The sequence below is a fragment of the Ranitomeya imitator genome, chromosome 4 (genome assembly GCF_032444005.1).
Source record: "Ranitomeya imitator isolate aRanImi1 chromosome 4, aRanImi1.pri, whole genome shotgun sequence".
NCBI lineage: Eukaryota > Metazoa > Chordata > Amphibia > Anura > Dendrobatidae > Ranitomeya > Ranitomeya imitator.
Window position 1 is genome coordinate 715,665,336 of NC_091285.1, and position 20,205 is coordinate 715,685,540.

The 20,205-nt window shown below is 49.2% G+C and overlaps 1 non-coding gene across 1 annotated transcript; it reads left to right on the top strand.

Moving 5' to 3' along the window:
* The first annotated feature begins 9,862 nt into the window (after positions 1-9,862).
* On the top strand, positions 9,863-9,934 carry TRNAE-UUC (transfer RNA glutamic acid (anticodon UUC)). The gene has a single exon. It is a non-coding gene; the product is annotated as a tRNA-Glu (tRNA).
* Positions 9,935-20,205: the final 10,271 nt, after the last annotated feature.

Consider the following 20,205-nt stretch of genomic DNA (forward strand, 5'->3'; position numbering starts at 1 on the left):
GTGACCCACCCTGTCCCATCAGTGACCCACCCTGTCCCATCAGTGACCCACCCTGCCCCATCAGTGACCCACCCTGCCCCATCAGTGACCCACCCTGCCCCATCAGTGACCCACCCTGCCCCATCAGTGACCCACCCTGCCCCATCAGTGACCCACTCTGCCCCATCAGTGACCCACCCTGCCCCATCAGTGTCCTATCCTGTCCCCATCAGTGTCATATCCTGTCCCCATCAGTGTCCTATCCTGTCCCCATCAGTGTCCTATCCTGTCCCCATCAGTGACCCACCCTGCCCCATCAGTGACCCACCCTGTCCCATCAGTGACCCACCCTGCCCCATCAGTGACCCACCCTGCCCCATCAGTGACCCACCCTGCCCCATCAGTGACCCACCCTGTCCCATCAGTGACCCACCCTGCCCCATCAGTGACCCACCCTGTCCCATCAGTGACCCACCCTGTCCCATCAGTGACCCACCCTGCCCCATCAGTGACCCACCCTGCCCCATCAGTGACCCACCCTGCCCAATCAGTGTCCTATCCTGTCCCCATCAGTGTCCTATCCTGTCCCCATCAGTGTCCTATCCTGTCCCCATCAGTGTCCTATCCTGTCCCCATCAGTGACCCACCCTGCCCCATCAGTGACCCACCCTGCCCCATCAGTGACCCACCCTGCCCCATCAGTGACCCACCCTGCCCCATCAGTGACCCACCCTGCCCAATCAGTGACCTATCCTGTCCCCATCAGTGTCCTATCCTGTCCCCATCTGTCACGATATTGTATGAAATGTAATATGATTTTGTAGCTTTTCCTGTGAGCACCCATGCTGTGGGCTAAAAACCCCCCTTCTCTGTGTGTTTCTGCTTCCCGGAATGTGTGTGTAGAAGAGGTTTTATTGCTTCTAGCAACTTACTTACTTACTTCTGGGCAACTTACTCATTCCCTCCCACAAAAAGAATTTTTACAACCGCTGTAGCTGCAATAGACAATTGTACCAGCTAAAACTGATCTGATATCTCTCTCAAGACATGCGGTTCTTTGTCCTGTTATAGTAAGATATTGGGCCGCCGTTTTTGGGCTAGGAAAATAATAAGTCCATGTTGCGAATCTCCATCGGCGGATCTGTCAGCCACTGTAACCGCGAGCTTCTAATTCCAAAAGGTACAGAGTACGGATTTCTCCAGAAGCAGGCGTCCCGACGAGCCCAAATTTGGTCTCATTGGAAAGCCAATTTTAAACATGTTCGGGAACGAAAATACAAGAATTATAACAATTGTTGGAGAAAAAATACAGCTGAGGAGAGGGGAGGGCGATATTAACTCAACCCCTTTAGTGATGTCACAAGGCTGCAGTTTATAAGTCTCTACTCTTCACCCAGCCTTGAGTCTTACCTGAGGAGCTCTTACTGCCAGCCCTGATAAACTGGGATATTTGGAGCTCCGCCCACTAGCCTGGTTTTGCCTGAAATGACCTGAACACATGTAGGTGTTAATTTCTCATTTATCCCGTTATTTTATAATTACTTTGTACATATTTCCAATTGTCTCATATCGTAACATCCTTGTAATATTTTTATAAACACTGCCTTAATCTTTCGGAGTAAAATATTTAAATTACTAGTTTTCATTCTCCTGCTCTACAACGTACCCTAAGTCTTCGGAAGGGAATTACGCTACTGTTTTGGGTTAGCTTCGGACCCGTTAATCGAAGTGGGTGGCAGCATACCTTCTTCTGTGCCTTTGGGAGTCGTAGCGACAGCGGCGTTGATAATTATTGTTCCTGCCTGAGTAGTTATATCGCCTCGCTACAGCGTGCTCAATAGCCAGTACATAGCAGGCAGCCTTTCTGGCGACTAATTACTCTAGGTGCAGTACCTCATCTGACCTGAGGGTAAGGGGGGCGCCAGAGAGCTGCAAGTTTTGAAGTGGAACTGTAAAGCGGGATATACATAAATCCCTGCAGTTCGTGGTATATTGTAGAGCAGTGGGATACCTAGAATAAGCCCCTGCTGTAAACTAAGAGGTCAATAGCCTTATGTGTGCTTTCATCACAGTGTAGCTGTGGATTGGAGAACGAACTCAGTGTTTATTAGTCCTGAGACAATTGTGTACTGGTAATTATCCCCTTCCCTTCTCTTCGTTTTTCTATCCCATCTTTTATTTGGCAACAATGGCTGTGAAAGGAGAAGCCTGGTACGCCCAGCAGAAGGACACTCTTGTTGGGGTATGCACGTACCATGGCCTGAACTCCCATGGCAAGTCCAAGGCTCAAATGGTCGCAGATCTGGTGCAATGGGAAGCAGCTCTAGACCGCTCTCAGAGCCCAGTGGCCACAGAAGCCAGCACAAGCTGCAGCAGAGGTCCAACCACTGAATACTGGACCTACTAGCAACCAGGGCGAATTGGACCCCCACCTGCTGGCGGCCTTGGAAGAACTCCCCACTGAAGACCATGACGGACGTCTACAGCTGATTCATCAATACCAGCAGGAGGCCCGAGCAGAGCGAGAGGCCCAAGCACAGCGAGCCAAGCGAGAGGCTGAGAGAGCCGAGCGCCAAGCCCAGCGAGAACATGAACTGGAGATGCTCCGGCAGGGGGTGATGCCCTCCACCGCCCGGAGCCGTGAGCCCAGCAGCGCTCAGATACCGAAGCCCCGGCCCGACCACTTTCCTGTTATGGAAAAGGACGGGGACATGGACACTTTTCAGCTGGCCTTTGAGAAAGCCAGCAGGCAGTACCAGCTGCTTACAGAAGAATGGGCATGATACCTGACCCGAGGGCTGAGAGGCAAAGCTCTGGAGGCGTTTGCTGCCCTCCCTCAAGAACAAGATGGTGACTATGAGGCCATCAAGCAGGCCCTGATAACAAAGTACCATCTTACCCCTGAGGTTTACTGTAGAAAGTTCCGGAACCTCCAACGTGGCCCACACGACAGTTACAGTGATGTGGTGCATGGACTCAGGTCCCACTTTAACCAGTGGATCCAAGGACTGTTAGTGACCACATTTGAGCAGCTGGGAGACCTGATGATCAAAGACCAGTTCTTACATCTTTGCCCAGCTGAGGTGCGACGGGAAGAAAAACATTAGACTCGACCAAAGAAGATCCAGGAAAACATACTCAGAAGGGAGGTAAGAACATTTCTAAAAAAATCCACAGCAAGGAGATTGGAACAAAACAAAATCCTCTAAACTGCATGCTCGCAAACGCCAGAAGCCTAACAAACAAGATGGAAGAACTAGAAGCAGAAATATCTACAGGTAACTTTGACATAGTGGGAATAACCGAGACATGGTTAGATGAAAGCTATGACTGGGCAGTTAACTTACAGGGTTACAGTCTGTTTAGAAAGGATCGTAAAAATCGGAGAGGAGGAGGGGTTTGTCTCTATGTAAAGTCTTGTCTAAAGTCCACTATAAGGGAGGATATTAGCGAAGGAAATGAGGATGTCGAGTCCATATGGGTTGAAATTCATGGAGGGAAAAAAGGTAACAAAATTCTCATTGGGGTTTGTTACAAACCCCCAAATATAACAGAAACCATGGAAAGTCTACTTCTAAAGCAGATAGATGAAGCTGCAACCCATAATGAGGTCCTGGTTATGGGGGACTTTAACTACCCGGATATTAACTGGGAAACAGAAACCTGTGAAACCCATAAAGGCAACAGGTTTCTGCTAATAACCAAGAAAAATTATCTTTCACAATTGGTGCAGAATCCAACCAGAGGAGCAGCACTTTTAGACCTAATACTATCTAATAGACCTGACAGAATAACAAATCTGCAGGTGGTCGGGCATCTAGGAAATAGCGACCACAATATTGTACAGTTTCACCTGTCTTTCACTAGGGGGACTTGTCAGGGAGTCACAAAAACACTGAACTTTAGGAAGGCAAAGTTTGACCAGCTTAGAGATGCCCTTAATCTGGTAGACTGGGACAATATCCTCAGAAATAAGAATACAGATAATAAATGGGAAATGTTTAAGAACATCCTAAATAGGCAGTGTAAGCGGTTTATACCTTGTGGGAATAAAAGGACTAGAAATAGGAAAAACCCAATGTGGCTAAACAAAGAAGTAAGACAGGCAATTAACAGTAAAAAGAAAGCATTTGCACTACTAAAGCAGGATGGCACCATTGAAGCTCTAAAAAACTATAGGGAGAAAAATACTTTATCTAAAAAACTAATTAAAGCTGCCAAAAAGGAAACAGAGAAGCACATTGCTAAGGAGAGTAAAACTAATCCCAAACTGTTCTTCAACTATATCAATAGTAAAAGAATAAAAACTGAAAATGTAGGCCTCTTAAAAAATAGTGAGGAAAGAATGGTTGTAGATGACGAGGAAAAAGCTAACATATTAAACACCTTCTTCTCCACGGTATTCACGGTGGAAAATGAAATGCTAGGTGAAATCCCAAGAAACAATGAAAACCCTATATTAAGGGTCACCAATCTAACCCAAGAAGAGGTGCGAAACCGGCTAAATAAGATTAAAATAGATAAATCTCCGGGTCCGGATGGCATACACCCACGAGTACTAAGGGAACTAAGTAATGTAATAGATAAACCATTATTTCTTATTTTTAGGGACTCTATAGCGACAGGGTCTGTTCCGCAGGATTGGCACATAGCGAATGTGGTGCCAATATTCAAAAAGGGCTCTAAAAGTGAACCTGGAAATTATAGGCCAGTAAGTCTAACCTCTATTGTTGGTAAAATATTTGAAGGGTTTCTGAGGGATGTTATTCTGGATTATCTCAATGAGAATAACTGTTTAACTCCATATCAGCATGGGTTTATGAGAAATCGCTCCTGTCAAACCAATCTAATCAGTTTTTATGAAGAGGTAAGCTATAGGCTGGACCACGGTGAGTCATTGGACGTGGTATATCTCGATTTTTCCAAAGCGTTTGATACCGTGCCGCACAAGAGGTTGGTACACAAAATGAGAATGCTTGGTCTGGGGGAAAATGTGTGTAAATGGGTTAGTAACTGGCTTAGTGATAGAAAGCAGAGGGTGGTTATAAATGGTATAGTCTCTAACTGGGTCGCTGTGACCAGTGGGGTACCGCAGGGGTCAGTATTGGGACCTGTTCTCTTCAACATATTCATTAATGATCTGGTAGAAGGTTTACACAGTAAAATATCGATATTTGCAGATGATACAAAACTATGTAAAGCAGCTAATACAAGAGAAGATAGTATTCTGCTACAGATGGATCTGGATAAGTTGGAAACTTGGGCTGAAAGGTGGCAGATGAGGTTTAACAATTATAAATGTAAGGTTATACACATGGGAAGAAGGAATCAATGTCACCATTACACACTGAACGGGAAACCACTGGGTAAATCTGACAGGGAGAAGGACTTGGGGATCCTAGTTAATGATAAACTTACCTGGAGCAACCAGTGCCAGGCAGCAGCTGCCAAGGCAAACAGGATCATGGGGTGCATTAAAAGAGGTCTGGATACACATGATGAGAGCATTATACTGCCTCTGTACAAATCCCTAGTTAGACCGCACATGGAGTACTGTGTCCAGTTTTGGGCACCGGTGCTCAGGAAGGATATAATGGAACTAGAGAGAGTACAAAGGAGGGCAACAAAATTAATAAAGGGGATGGGAGAACTACAATACCCAGATAGATTAGCGAAATTAGGATTATTTAGTCTAGAAAAAAGACGACTGAGGGGTGATCTAATAACCATGTATAAGTATATAAGGGGACAATACAAATATCTCGCTGAGGATCTGTTTATACCAAGGAAGGTGACGGGCACAAGGTTGCATTCTTTGCGTCTGGAGGAGAGAAGGTTTTTCCACCAACATAGAAGAGGATTCTTTACTGTTAGGGCAGTGAGAATCTGGAATTGCTTGCCTGAGGAGGTGGTGATGGCGAACTCAGTCGAGGGGTTCAAGAGAGGCCTGGATGTCTTCCTGGAGCAGAACAATATTGTATCATACAATTAGGTTCTGTAGAAGGACGTAGATCTGGGGATTTATTATGATGGAATATAGGCTGAACTGGATGGACAAATGTCTAACGATGTCTAACTATGTTACTAATGCTGGGTTTGTTATGACTATGACATGTTTTGTAGCGAAGTTATAGAAATTAGAGAAAATAGTTTAAGATTTAGTTAGACTGAAAAGGTAGGAGGGTCTGGGATAGCCAGCCCTGTTGGTGATGTCACCAAGCTGAGCTATAACTGTCTGCCCAGATCCCAGCAGTCAGTCTGCTGCTGGAAGGACATGTGAGTCTGATCTGAAGAGCTGTATCTCATGCATTGGGACAGGTGGAAACTCCACTAGCCTGGTTGCCTGCAATGCTTTGAACACATGTAAGTGTTATTCTCATGTAATCCTTGTTTTTTTTTATAATTACCTTGTACATATTTGCAATTCTCTCATTTGTAACATCTTTGTAAAATATTTTTGATAAAGCACTGCCTAAATTTTGTGGGGTATATTATTTCATGCCAGTTCTTTCTCCAGGCTCTAAAAACGTACCCTGTCTCCTGAAGGGAATTACGCTACTGTTGTGTTGGGTTAGCTTCGGACCAGTCTAATCGAAGCTGGTGGCAGCATACGTTTTGTACTGGGTAGTTGGGTGGCGTTGTAGCGACTGCGGCGTTGATAATTATTGTTCCTGCCTGAGTGGGAGTAGTTTATCGCGTCGCTGCAGCGTGCCCAATAGCCAGTACATAGCAGGCAGCCTGTCTGGCGACTAATAACCCAGGGTGCAGTACCTAATCTGACCTGAGAGTAAGGGGGGCGCCAGAGAGCTGCAAGTGTTAAGTGGAACTGTAAGCGGGATATACATAAATCCCTGCAGTTTGTGGTATATTGAAGAGCAGTGGGATACCTAGAATAAGCCCCTGCTGTAAACTAAGAGGTCAATAGCCTTGTGTGTGTTTTTTCATCACATTGTGAAGTGGAGGGATAACTAAGATAAGCCCCCCTGCACATGTGATAGCCGTCTGTTGGCTTAAAGTCACCCGATCCGTGACTTGGGGGCAACGGTCACGGTGTGAATCGTGACAAATTGGTGGCAGCGGTCAGGGATTCCTGACAATCACTAAAAGGGGTTGGTTTACCCAGACCCTCTCCTCTCATCAGATTTACCAAATTTAACACAAAGTTTGATAATGCTCGTATCTCCATTCCAGAACATGTCAGAATCCCAGCACACACACCCCTCAGTCATATCCTTTTACCATTGGCTTTCTATTGGTACTAAATTCGGGCTCGTTGGGACGCCCGGTTCCGGAGAAATCCGTATTTTTTACCTGTTGAAATTAGAGGCTCCCGCTTACAGTGGCTGATAGATCTGCCGATGGAGGTTAGCAATATATACTTATTATTTTTCTAGCCCAAATCGGTGGCCCAATATCTTACTATAACAGAACAAAGAACCACATGTCTTTGAGAAGGATATCAGACCAGTTTCAGCTGGGGGGAGATTTGTGCCACTACAAGCGCAATAAACCTTCCTGGCTTGGGGGCAGGGCAGAGCATTGAGAAGAAAAGCTTCACACACATTCCAGCAAGCAAAGAGAGGGGGGGAGAGAGGGGGTTTAACAGCTGCCATGTGTTTTCAGGACCATGGTCAGAAGTGCAAAAATCCCTCAGCTAAACTCAGAGAGAATGGGGGTCAACGACCACCCTGTATGTGCTGGCAAGCGAAACTAAAACTTATTATATTCATTTTCCTCACAGCCGCCGTCGCTACAACCACTCCCAAAGGCACAGAACAAGGTACACTGCCACCAGCTTCGATTAACGGGTCCGAAGCTAACTGAAAACAGTAGTGTAATTCTCTTCAGAAGACTTAGGGTACGTTTTAGAGCAGGAAGAACGAAACTAGTAATTTAAATATTTTACTCCGTAAAAGAACAGGCAGTGTTTATAAAAATATTACAAGGATGTTACAATAAGAAACAATTGAAAATATGTACAAGCAATTATAAAATAACGGGATTAAATGAGAAAAGGTAAAACTCACATGTTCTCAGATCATTTCAGGCAAAACCATGCTGGTAGGAAAAGCCCAGATGTCCCAGTGCATAGTACAGCTCCTCAGGCAAAACTGAAGGCTGGGTTAAGTATACAGACTTATAAACCGCAGCCTAGTGACATCACTAAAGGGCTGGTTAATGATATGTACTGAGGTCAGAGATATTTACATTCTTAGACTCTGGAGACAAAAGAAATTCCTGACTGAGAAGGGAGGGACAACAGGTGGCTTTGCAGGATTGGTCACCTGCAGTTTAAAGCCACACCCTGCTCACACACTAGCTTCAAGTAACCCAGTGTCTGCCATAGTGCTGGTTTGTTGTATTCAGGGGGGGGGGGGAGAGGGATTGGGGGGGGTCACAGCTGCCATGTGTTTTCAGGACCGTGGTCAGATGTGCAAAAATCCCTCAGCTATGGTTTTTGCATTATCGTGACACCCCCATCAGTGTCCTATCCTGTCCCCATCAGTGTCCTATCCTGTCCCCATCAGTGTCCTATCCTGCCCCCATCAGTGTCCTATCCTGCCCCCATCAGTGTCCTATCCTGCCATCAGTGTCCTATCCTGTCCCCATCAATGTCCTATCTTGTCCCCATCAATGTCCTATCCTGTCCCCATCAGTGTCCTATCCTGCCCCCATCAGTGTCCTATCCTGTCCCCATCAGTGTCCTATCCTGTCCCCATCAATGTCCTATCCTGTCCCCATCAGTGTCCTATCCTGTCCCCATCAGTGTCCTATCCTGTCCCCATCAGTGTCCTATCCTGTCCCGATGAGTGTCCTATCCTGTCCCCATGAGTGTCCTATCCTGTCCCCATGAGTGTCCTATCCTGTCCCCATGAGTGTCCTATCCTGTCCCCATCAGTGTCTTATTCTGTCCCCATCAGTGTCCTATCCTGTCCCCATCAGTGTCCTATCCTGTCCCCATCAGTGTCCTATCCTGTCCCCATCAATGTCCTATCATGTCCCCATCAGTGTCCTATCCTGTCCCCATCAGTGTCCTATCCTATCCCCATCAGTGACCTATCCTGCCCCATCAGTGACCCACCCTGCCCCATCAGTGTCCTATCCTGTCCCCATCAGTGTCCTATCCTGTCCCCATCAGTGTCCTATCCTATCCCCATCAATGTCCTATCCTGTCCCCATCAGTGTCCTATCCTTTCCCCATCAGTGTCCTATCCTGTCCCCATCAGTGTCCTATCCTGCCCTATAGGGGGATATGCTGTGTATAGGGAGTATATACTGTTTGTATAGGGGGTATACACTGTGTGCATAGGGGGTATACAGTGTGTGTGTATAGGGGGGTATACACTGTATGTATAGGGGGTATACACTGTATGTATAGGGGGTATATACTGTGTGTATAGGGGGTATACACTGTGTGTATAGGGGGATATAGTGTGTGTATTGGGGTATATACTGTGTATAGGGTGTATATTCTGTGTGTATAGGGGGTATATACTGTGTGTATAGGGGGGTATATACTGTGTGTATAGGGAGGTATATACTGTGTATAGGGGTATATACTGTGTGTATAGGGGGTATATACTGTGTGTATATGGGGGTATATACTGTATATAGGGGGTATATACTGTGTATAGTGGGGTATATACTGTGTATAGGGGGTATATACTGTGTATATTGGGGTATATACTGTGTGTATAGGGGGTATATACTGTGTGTAGGGGTATATACTGTGTGTATAGGGGGTATATACTGTGTGTAGGGGTATATACTGTGTGTATAGGGGGTATATACTGTATGTATAGGGGTATATACTGTGTATAGGGGTATATACTGTATGTATAGTAATATCTAGTAATATATAGTAATATATAGTAATATCTATTCCCATATGGTCTAGCGGTTAGGATTCCTGGTTTTCACCCAGGCGGCCCGGGTTCGACTCCCGGTATGGGAATTCACTTTTTATAAGTATATAAGGGGACAATACAAATATCTCGCTGAGGATCTGTTTATACCAAGGAAGGTGACGGGCACAAGGGGGCATTCTTTGCGTCTGGAGGAGAGAAGGTTTTTCCACCAACATAGAAGAGGATTCTTTACTGTTAGGGCAGTGAGAATCTGGAATTGCTTGCCTGAGGAGGTGGTGATGGCGAACTCAGTCGAGGGGTTCAAGAGAGGCCTGGATGTCTTCCTGGAGCAGAACAATGTTGTATCATACAATTAGGTTCTGTAGAAGGACGTAGATCTGGGGATTTATTATGATGGAATATAGGCTGAACTGGATGGACAAATGTCTTTTTTCGGCCTTACTAACTATGTTACTATGTTATAGGGGTATATACTGTGTGTATAGTGGGGTATATACTGTGTGTATAGTGGGGTATATACTGTGTATAGGGGTATATACTGTATGTATAGGGGGTATATACTGTGTATAGGGGTATATACTGTATGTATAGTGGGGTATATACTGTGTATAGGGGGTATATACTGTGTGTAGGGGTATATACTGTGTGTATAGGGGGGTGTATACTGTGTATAGAGGGTATATACTGTGTGTATAGGGGTATATACTGTGTATAGGGGTATATACTGTGTGTATAGGGGGGTATATACTGTGTATAGGGGGTATATACTGTGTATAGGGGGTATATACTGTGTGTATAGGGGGTATATACTGTGTACAGGGGGTATATACTGTATATAGGGGGTATTTACTGTGTATAGGGGGTATATACTGTGTATAGGGGGTATATACTGTGTACAAGGGGTATATACTGTATATAGGGGGTATATACTGTGTATAGGGGGGTATATACTGTGTATAGGGGGTATATACTGTGTATAGGGGGTATATACTGTGTATAGGGGGGTATATACTGTGTATAGGGGGTATATACTGTGTATGGGGGTATATACTGTGTATAGGGGGTATATACTGTGTATAGGGTGTATATACTGTGTATAGGGGGTATATACTGTGTACAGGGGGTATATACTGTGTACAGGGGGTATATAGCGTGTATAGGGGGTATATACTGTGTATAGGGGGTATATACTGTATATAGGGGGTATATACTGTGTATAGGGGGTATATACTGTGTATAGGGGGTATATAGCGTGTATAGGGGGTATATACTGTGTACAGGGGGTATATAGCGTGTATAGGGGGTATATACTGTGTATAGGGGGTATATACTGTATATAGGGGGTATATACTGTGTATAGGGGGTATATACTGTGTATAGGGGGTATATACTGTGTATAGGGGGTATATACTGTGTAGAGGGGGTATATAGCGTGTATAGGGGGTATATACTGTGTATAGGGGTATATAATGTGTACAGGGGGTATATACAAGATTCAAGATTCAAAGAAGCTTTATTGGCAGGACCAAATACACATCAGTTTTTGCCAAAGCAAGTGTATAGAGGCAATAGGGATAGGGACTGAGGGGATGTTGGGTAGGAGCTGTGGGGGGAGGTGGATGGGGCAGATCCAGGTTGGGGGCTATAGTCCATGGCATAGGGGAGGTGGATGGGGGAGGTCCAGGTTGGGGGCTATAGTCCATGGCATAGGGGAGGTGGATGGGGGAGGTCCAGGTTGGGGGCTATAGTCCATGGCATAGGGGAGGTGGATGGGGCAGATCCATTGTGGGGGCTATAACATAGTAACATAGTAACATAGTTAGTAAGGCCGAAAAAAGACATTTGTCCATCCAGTTCAGCCTATATTCCATCATAATAAATCCCCAGATCTACGTCCTTCTACAGAACCTAATAATTGTATGATACAATATTGTTCTGCTCCAGGAAGACATCCAGGCCTCTCTTGAACCCCTCGACTGAGTTCGCCATCACCACCTCCTCAGGCAAGCAATTCCAGATTCTCACTGCCTTCCTGATTCCGGCTATAGTCCATGGCATCATAGTTCTCTTTTTCGCAGTCTATGACATTCGCTCACATACCGCGCTGCTATCTCCACTGCTCTCTCTTCTTCTCCCAGCAGGATATATGTTTTCTCTTCCTCCTTCATGGTGATGAAGTCTGGGTAGAGATGTGAGAGTCTCCTGAAGTGAGTGTCCCTCACTGCTGAGTATTTGGAGCAGTGTAGCAGGAAGTGGGTTTCGTCCTCTATGGCCTCCTGGTCACAGTGTTGGCACAGTCTTTCCTCCCTGGGCTTGTAGGTCTGCCTGTGTCGGCCACATTCGATGGCCAGACTGTGGGCACTGAGTCTATATCGGCTCAGGATCTGGCGGTCTCTGGGGTCCGGGAGTTTCTCCAGACACGGGGCCAGTCTGTAGTCTCTCTGTAGGCTCCGGTACATGGTCAGTTTCTGTGAGCTGATGATATCATTCTTCCAGTCACTGACATACCTCTCCTGGCCTTCATCTGCCATCTTCCTGATTCCGGCTTTTGTCAGGTTGTTGTGATTGGTGTTCTGGTCCGGTTGGGTTTGGCTGGGCTGTTCCGGGGGTTCTGGTTTTTCTGTTTCACCTTCATGTATCAGGGCTTTATGGTGATGGGAGCTTGGATTGCTCCTATGCAGGTGAGCCCGGAATGACAGCGCCCTCTTTAGAACTGTTAGGTGTAGAGGGAATCTGCCCAGCTCGGCCCGGCAAGCACTGTTGGAGGTGCTCCGATGGACCTGGAGAAGGTGCTTGCAGAATTCCAGGTGGAATATTTCTGTTGGACTGGAGTCCCACTTTGACCAGTCTGGGTAGGTGTGAGGACCCCAGACTTCGCTGCCATACAGGAGGATTGGGGCGATGATGGAGTCGAAGATTTTTAGCCAGACCCTCACTGGTGGCTTCAGATGGTAGAGTGTCCTTCGGATGGCATAGAAGGTTTTGCAGGCCTTGTCTTTCAGGGTCTCTATGGCTTGTTTGAAGTTCCCTGACCGGTGAATCTCTAGGCCCAGGTAGGTATATTTGTCCGTTCCTGTGAGGTCGCAGTTGTTGAGGATAAATGATGGGTGTTGGTCTGATCTTCTCTTTCTCCTCTGGAACACCATGGTGTTGGTTTTCTTTAGGTTGACCGGTAGGGCCCAGGTGGAGCTGAATTTCTCTAGGATTTTCAGGTTGTCCTGGAGGCCTTTCTCGGTTGGTGACAGCAGCAGCAGGTCATCTGCATACAGCAGGAATTTCACCTGAGCGTCGTGGAGGGTGAGTCCTGGTGCTGAGGAGGATTCCAGGGCGGTAGCCAGCTCGTTGATGTAGATGTTAAAGAGCGTTGGGCTTAGGCTGCAGCCTTGTCTGACTCCGCGGATCTGCTGGAAATAAGCCGTTCTTTTGCCACTCACACTCACGCTGCAGCTGTTCTCGGTGTAGGAGCTTTTGATGACATCGTAGGTCTTTCCTCCTATTCCACTCTCCAGCAGTTTCAGGAATAAGCCCGGGTGCCACACTGAATCAAAGTATATACTGTGTATAGGGGTATATACTGTGTATAGGGGTATATACTGTGTATAGGGGGTATATACTGTGTATAGGGGGTATATACGGTGTGTATAGGGGGTATATACGGTGTGTATAGGCATACCTCCCAACCGTCCCGGATCCAGCGGGACTGTCCTGATTTTGACAGTCAGCCCCGCGATCCCGGGCGGGACATTAATTGTCCCGCACTGGTTGGGAGGTATGGGAATCACCCGGTCGGTCAGCTGAGAGCTCCCTGCAGCGGGCCAGCACAGCAGCACATAATGGCTGCTCTGTGCACAGGACCTGTGATGAGGTCACAGGATGGGAGGAGTCAGGGGTCACATGATCGGATTCGGGAGGAGGACCTCCGTGTACAAGACTTTGCTGGTTGCCATGGCGCCGGAGGAGGGTAAGGCAGCGTATGTGTGAGGTCAGGAGGTGTTTACAGGGTGGATGTAGCAGAGCCGTGTGTGTAAGGGGTGTACGGAGCCGTGTGCATGAGGTGTACGGAGCGCAGCCGCGTGTGTACGAGGTGTACGGAGCCGTGTGTGTACGAGGTGTACGGAGCCGTGTGCATGAGGTGTACGGAGCGCAGCCGCGTGTGTACGAGGTGTACGGAGCCGTGTGCATGAGGTGTACGGAGCGCAGCCGCGTGTGTACGAGGTGTACGGAGCCGTGTGCATGAGGTGTACGGAGCGCAGCCGCGTGTGTACGAGGTGTACGGAGCAGAGCAGCATGTGAAAGGTGTACGGAGCGGAGCCGTGTGTAAGGGGTGTACAGAGCACAGCCGCGTGTGTACGAGGTGTACGGAGCGGAGCCGTGTGTGTAAGAGGTGTATGGAGCACAGCCGCCTGTGTACGAGGTGTACGGAGCCGTGTGCATGAGGTGTACGGAGCGCAGCCGCGTGTGTACGAGGTGTACGGAGCCGTGTGCATGAGGTGTACGGAGCGCAGCCGCGTGTGTACGGAGCAGAGCAGCATGTGAAAGGTGTACGGAGCAGAGCCGTGTGTGTAAGGGGTGTACGGAGCACAGCGGCGTGTGTACGAGGTGTACGAGGTGTACGGAGCGGAGCCGTGTGTGTAAGAGGTGTATGGAGCACAGCCGCCTGTGTACGAGGTGTACGGAGCCGTGTGCATGAGGTGTACGGAGCGCAGCCGCGTGTGTACGAGGTGTACGGAGCGGAGCCGTGTGTGTAAGAGGTGTATGGAGCGGAGCCATGTGTACGAGGTGTACGGAGCACAGCCGCGTGTGTACGAGGTGTACGGAGCCGTGTGCATGAGGTGTACGGAGTGCAGCCGCGTGTGTACGAGGTGTACGGAGCCGTGTGCATGAGGCGTACGGAGCGCAGCCGCGTGTGTACTAGGTGTACGGAGCCGTGTGCATGAGGTGTACAGAGCGCAGCCGCGTGTGTACGAGGTGTACGGAGCCGTGTGCATGAGGTGTACGGAGCGCAGCCGCGTGTGTACGAGGTGTACGGAGCCGTGTGCATGAGGTGTACGGAGCAGAGCAGCATGTGAAAGGTGTACGGAGCGGAGCCGTGTGTAAGGGGTGTACAGAGCACAGCCGCGTGTGTACGAGGTGTACGGAGCGGAGCCGTGTGTGTAAGAGGTGTATGGAGCACAGCCGCCTGTGTACGAGGTGTACGGAGCCGTGTGCATGAGGTGTACGGAGCGCAGCCGCGTGTGTACGAGGTGTACGGAGCCGTGTGCATGAGGTGTACGGAGCGCAGCCGCGTGTGTACGAGGTGTACGGAGCCGTGTGCATGAGGTGTACAGAGCGCAGCCGCGTGTGTACGAGGTGTACGGAGCCGTGTGCATGAGGTGTACAGAGCGCAGCCGCGTGTGTACGAGGTGTACAGAGCCGTGTGTAAGGGGTGTACAGAGCACAGCCGCGTGTGTACGAGGTGTACGGAGCGGAGCCGTGTGTGTAAGAGGTGTATGGAGCACAGCCGCCTGTGTACGAGGTGTACGGAGCCGTGTGCATGAGGTGTACGGAGCGCAGCCGCGTGTGTACGGAGCAGAGCAGCATGTGAAAGGTGTACGGAGCAGAGCCGTGTGTGTAAGGGGTGTACGGAGCACAGCGGCGTGTGTACGAGGTGTACGGAGCCGTGTGTACGAGGTGTACGGAGCGGAGCCGTGTGTGTAAGAGGTGTATGGAGCACAGCCGCCTGTGTACGAGGTGTACGGAGCCGTGTGCATGAGGTGTACGGAGCGCAGCCGCGTGTGTACGAGGTGTACGGAGCGGAGCCGTGTGTGTAAGAGGTGTATGGAGCGGAGCCATGTGTACGAGGTGTACGGAGCACAGCCGCGTGTGTACGAGGTGTACGGAGCCGTCTGCATGAGGTGTACGGAGCGCAGCCGCGTGTGTACGGAGCAGAGCAGCATGTGAAAGGTGTACGGAGCGGAGCCGTGTGTGTAAGGGGTGTACAGAGCACAGCGGCGTGTGTACAAGGTGTACGGAGCGGAGCTGTGTGTGTACGAGGTGTACGGAGCACAGCCGCGTGTGTACGAGGTGTACGGAGCACAGCCGCGTGTGTACGAGGTGTACGGAGCACAGCCGCGTGTGTACGAGGTGTACGGAGCACAGCCGCGTGTGTACGAGGTGTACGGAGCACAGCCGCGTGTGTACGAGGTGTACGGAGCACAGCCGCGTGTGTACGGAGCCGTGTGTACGAGGTGTACGGAGCCGTGTGCATGAGGTGTACGGAACGCAGCCGCGTGTGTACGAGGTGTACGGAGCCGTGTGCATGAGGTGTACAGAGCGCAGCCGCGTGTGTACGAGGTGTACGGAGCCGTGTGCATGAGGTGTACGGAGCGCAGCCGCGTGTGTACGAGGTGTACGGAGCCGTGTGCATGAGGTGTACGGAGCGCAGCCGCGTGTGTACGAGGTGTACGGAGCCGTGTGCATGAGGTGTACAGAGCGCAGCCGCGTGTGTACGAGGTGTACGGAGCCGTGTACATGAGGTGTACAGAGCGCAGCCGCGTGTGTACGAGGTGTACGGAGCCGTGTGCATGAGGTGTACAGAGCGCAGCCGCGTGTGAACGGAGCCGTGTGCATGAGGCGTACGGAGCGCAGCCGCGTGTGTACGAGGTGTACAGAGCCGTGTGCATGAGGTGTACACAGCGCAGCCGCGTGTGTACGAGGTGTACGGAGCAGAGCAGCATGTGAAAGGTGTACGGAGCGGAGCCGTGTGTAAGATGTGTACAGAGCACAGCCGCGTGTGTACGAGGTGTACGGAGCGGAGCCGTGTGTGTAAGAGGTGTATGGAGCACAGCCGCCTGTGTACGAGGTGTACGGAGCCGTGTGTACGAGGTGTACGGAGCCGTGTGCATGAGGTGTACGGAGCGCAGCCGCGTGTGTACGAGGTGTACGGAGCCGTGTGCATGAGGTGTACGGAGCGCAGCCGCGTGTGTACGAGGTGTACGGAGCCGTGTGCATGAGGTGTACAGAGCGCAGCCGCGTGTGTACGAGGTGTACGGAGCCGTGTGCATGAGGCGTACGGAGCGCAGCCGCGTGTGTACGAGGTGTACAGAGCCGTGTGTACGAGGTGTACGGAGCCGTGTGCATGAGGTGTACAGAGCGCAGCCGCGTGTGTACGAGGTGTACGGAGCAGAGCAGCATGTGAAAGGTGTACGGAGCGGAGCCGTGTGTAAGGGGTGTACAGAGCACAGCCGCGTGTGTAAGGTGTACGGAGCGGAGCCGTGTGTGTAAGAGGTGTATGGAGCACAGCCGCCTGTGTACGAGGTGTACGGAGCCGTGTGCATGAGGTGTACGGAGCGCAGCCGTGTGTGTACGAGGTGTACGGAGCAGAGCAGCATGTGAAAGGTGTACGGAGCAGAGCCGTGTGTGTAAGGGGTGTACGGAGCACAGCGGCGTGTGTACGAGGTGTACGGAGCCGTGTGTACGAGGTGTACGGAGCGGAGCCGTGTGTGTAAGAGGTGTATGGAGCACAGCCGCCTGTGTACGAGGTGTACGGAGCCGTGTGTACGAGGTGTACTGAGCCGTGTGCATGAGGTGTACGGAGCGCAGCCGCGTGTGTACGAGGTGTACGGAGCGGAGCCGTGTGTGTAAGAGGTGTATGGAGCGGAGCCATGTGTACGAGGTGTACGGAGCCATCTGCATGAGGTGTACGGAGCGCAGCCGCGTGTGTACGGAGCAGAGCAGCATGTGAAAGGTGTACGGAGCGGAGCCGGAGCCGTGTGTGTAAGATGTGTACAGAGCACAGCGGCGTGTGTACAAGGTGTACGGAGCGGAGCTGTGTGTGTAAGAGGTGTATGGAGCACAGCCGCGTGTGTACGAGGTGTACGGAGCACAGCCGCGTGTGTACGAGGTGTACGGAGCACAGCCGCATGTGTACGGAGCACAGCCGCGTGTGTACGAGGCGTACGGAGCCGTGTGTACGAGGTGTACGGAGCCGTGTGTACGAGGTGTACGGAGCACAGCCGCGTGTGTACAAGGTGTACGGAGCGGAGCAGCATGTGAAAGGTGTACGGAGCGGAGTCGTGTGTACGAGGTGTACGGAGCGGAGTCGTGTGTAAGAGGTGTTCGGATGAGAGCAGAGTGTGAAAGGTGTATGGAGTGGAGCCACGTGTGTACGAGGTGTGCGGAGCAGAGCCATGTGTGTGCAAGGTATACGGAGCGGAGCAGAGTGTGCAATGTGTATAGAGCGGAGCCGTGTGTGTACGAGGTGTACGGAGAGGAGCCGTATGTGTATGAGGTGTACGCAGCGGAGCCGTGTGTGTGCAAGGTATACGGAGCGGAGCAGCTTCTGCAATGTGTATGGAGCGGAGCGGTGTGTGTATGAGGTGTATGGAGCGGAGCTGAATGTGTATGAGGTGAACGGAACGGAGCCGTGTGTGTTTGAGATGTATGGAGTGGAGCCGTGTGTATGGAGCGGAGCCGTGTATGCAAAGTGTACGGAGCGCAGTCGCGTGTGTAGGAGTAGCTATGTGTGGCCATTATACGGTACGAAGTATCATGTGCGGCCAATATACAGTATGGAGCATCATGTGCGATCATTATACAGTATGGAGCATCATGTGTGGCCATTATACAGTATGGAGCATCATGTGTGGCCATTATACAGTATGGAGAATTATGTGCGGTCATTATACAGTATAGAGCATCATGTGCGGTCATTATACAGTATGGAGCATCATGTGTGGCCATTATGGAGCATCATGTGTGGCCATTATACAGTATAGAGCATCATGTGCGATCATTATACAGTATGGAGCATCATGTGTGGCCATTATACAGTATGGAGCATCATGTGTGGCCATTATACAGTATGGAGCATCATGTGTGGCCATTATACAGTATAGAGCATCATGTGCGATCATTATACAGTATGGAGCATCATGTGTGGCCATTATACAGTATGGAGCATCATGTGTGGCCATTATACAGTATGGAGCATCATATGCGATCATTATACAGTATGGAGCATCATGTGTGGCCATTATACAGTATGGAGCATCATGTGTGGCCATTATACAGTATGGAGAATTATGTGCGGTCATTATACAGTATGGAGCATCATGTGTGGCCATTATACAGTATGGAGCATCATGTGTGGCCATTATACAGTATAGAGCATCATGTGCGATCATTATACAGTATGGAGCATCATGTGTGGCCATTATACAGTATGGAGCATCATGTGTGGCCATTATACAGTATGGAGCATCATATGCGATCATTATACAGTATGGAGCATCATGTGTGGCCATTATACAGTATGGAGCATCATGTGTGGCCATTATACAGTATAGAGCATCATGTGCGATCATTATACAGTATGGAGCATCATGTGGGGCCATTATATAGTATGGAGCATCATGTGTGGCCATTATACAGTATGGAGCATCATATGCGATCATTATACAGTATGGAGCATCATGTGTGGCCATTATACAGTATGGAGCATCATGTGTGGCCATTATACAGTATGGAGAATTATGTGCGGTCATTATACAGTATAGAGCATCATGTGCGGTCATTATACAGTATGGAGCATCATGTGTGGCCATTATGGAGCATCATGTGTGGCCATTATACAGTATAGAGCATCATGTGCGATCATTATACAGTATGGAGCATCATGTGTGGCCATTATACAGTATGGAGCATCATGTGTGGCCATTATACAGTATGGAGCATCATGTGTGGCCATTATACAGTATGGAGAATTATGTGCGGTCATTATACAGTATAGAGCATCATGTGCGGTCATTATACAGTATGGAGCATCATGTGTGGCCATTATACAGTATAGAGCATCATGTGGGGCCATTATATAGTATGGAGCATCATGTGGGGCCATTATACAGTATAGAGCATCATGTGCGGTCATTATACAGTATGGAGCATCATGTGTGGCCATTATACAGTATAGAGCATCATGTGGGGCCATTATACAGTATGGAGCATCATGTGGGGCCATTATACAGTATTGAGCATCATGTGCGGTCATTATACAGTATGGAGGATCATGTGCGGCCATTATACAGTATGTAGCACTGTGGCCATATTTTTTTGTTTATAATAATTCTTTATGAACAGTGTGATCAGCAGTGCTAAATGCTGTGTATAGGGGGTATATACTGTGTGTATAGGGGGGTATATACTGTGTATAGGGGGGTATATACTGTGTATAGGGGGTATATACTGTGTATAGGGGGGTATATACTGTGTATAGGGGGTATATACTGTGTATAGGGGGGTATATACTGTGTATAGGGGGTATATACTGTGTATAGGGGGGTATATACTGTGTATAGGGGGTATATACTGTGTATAGGGG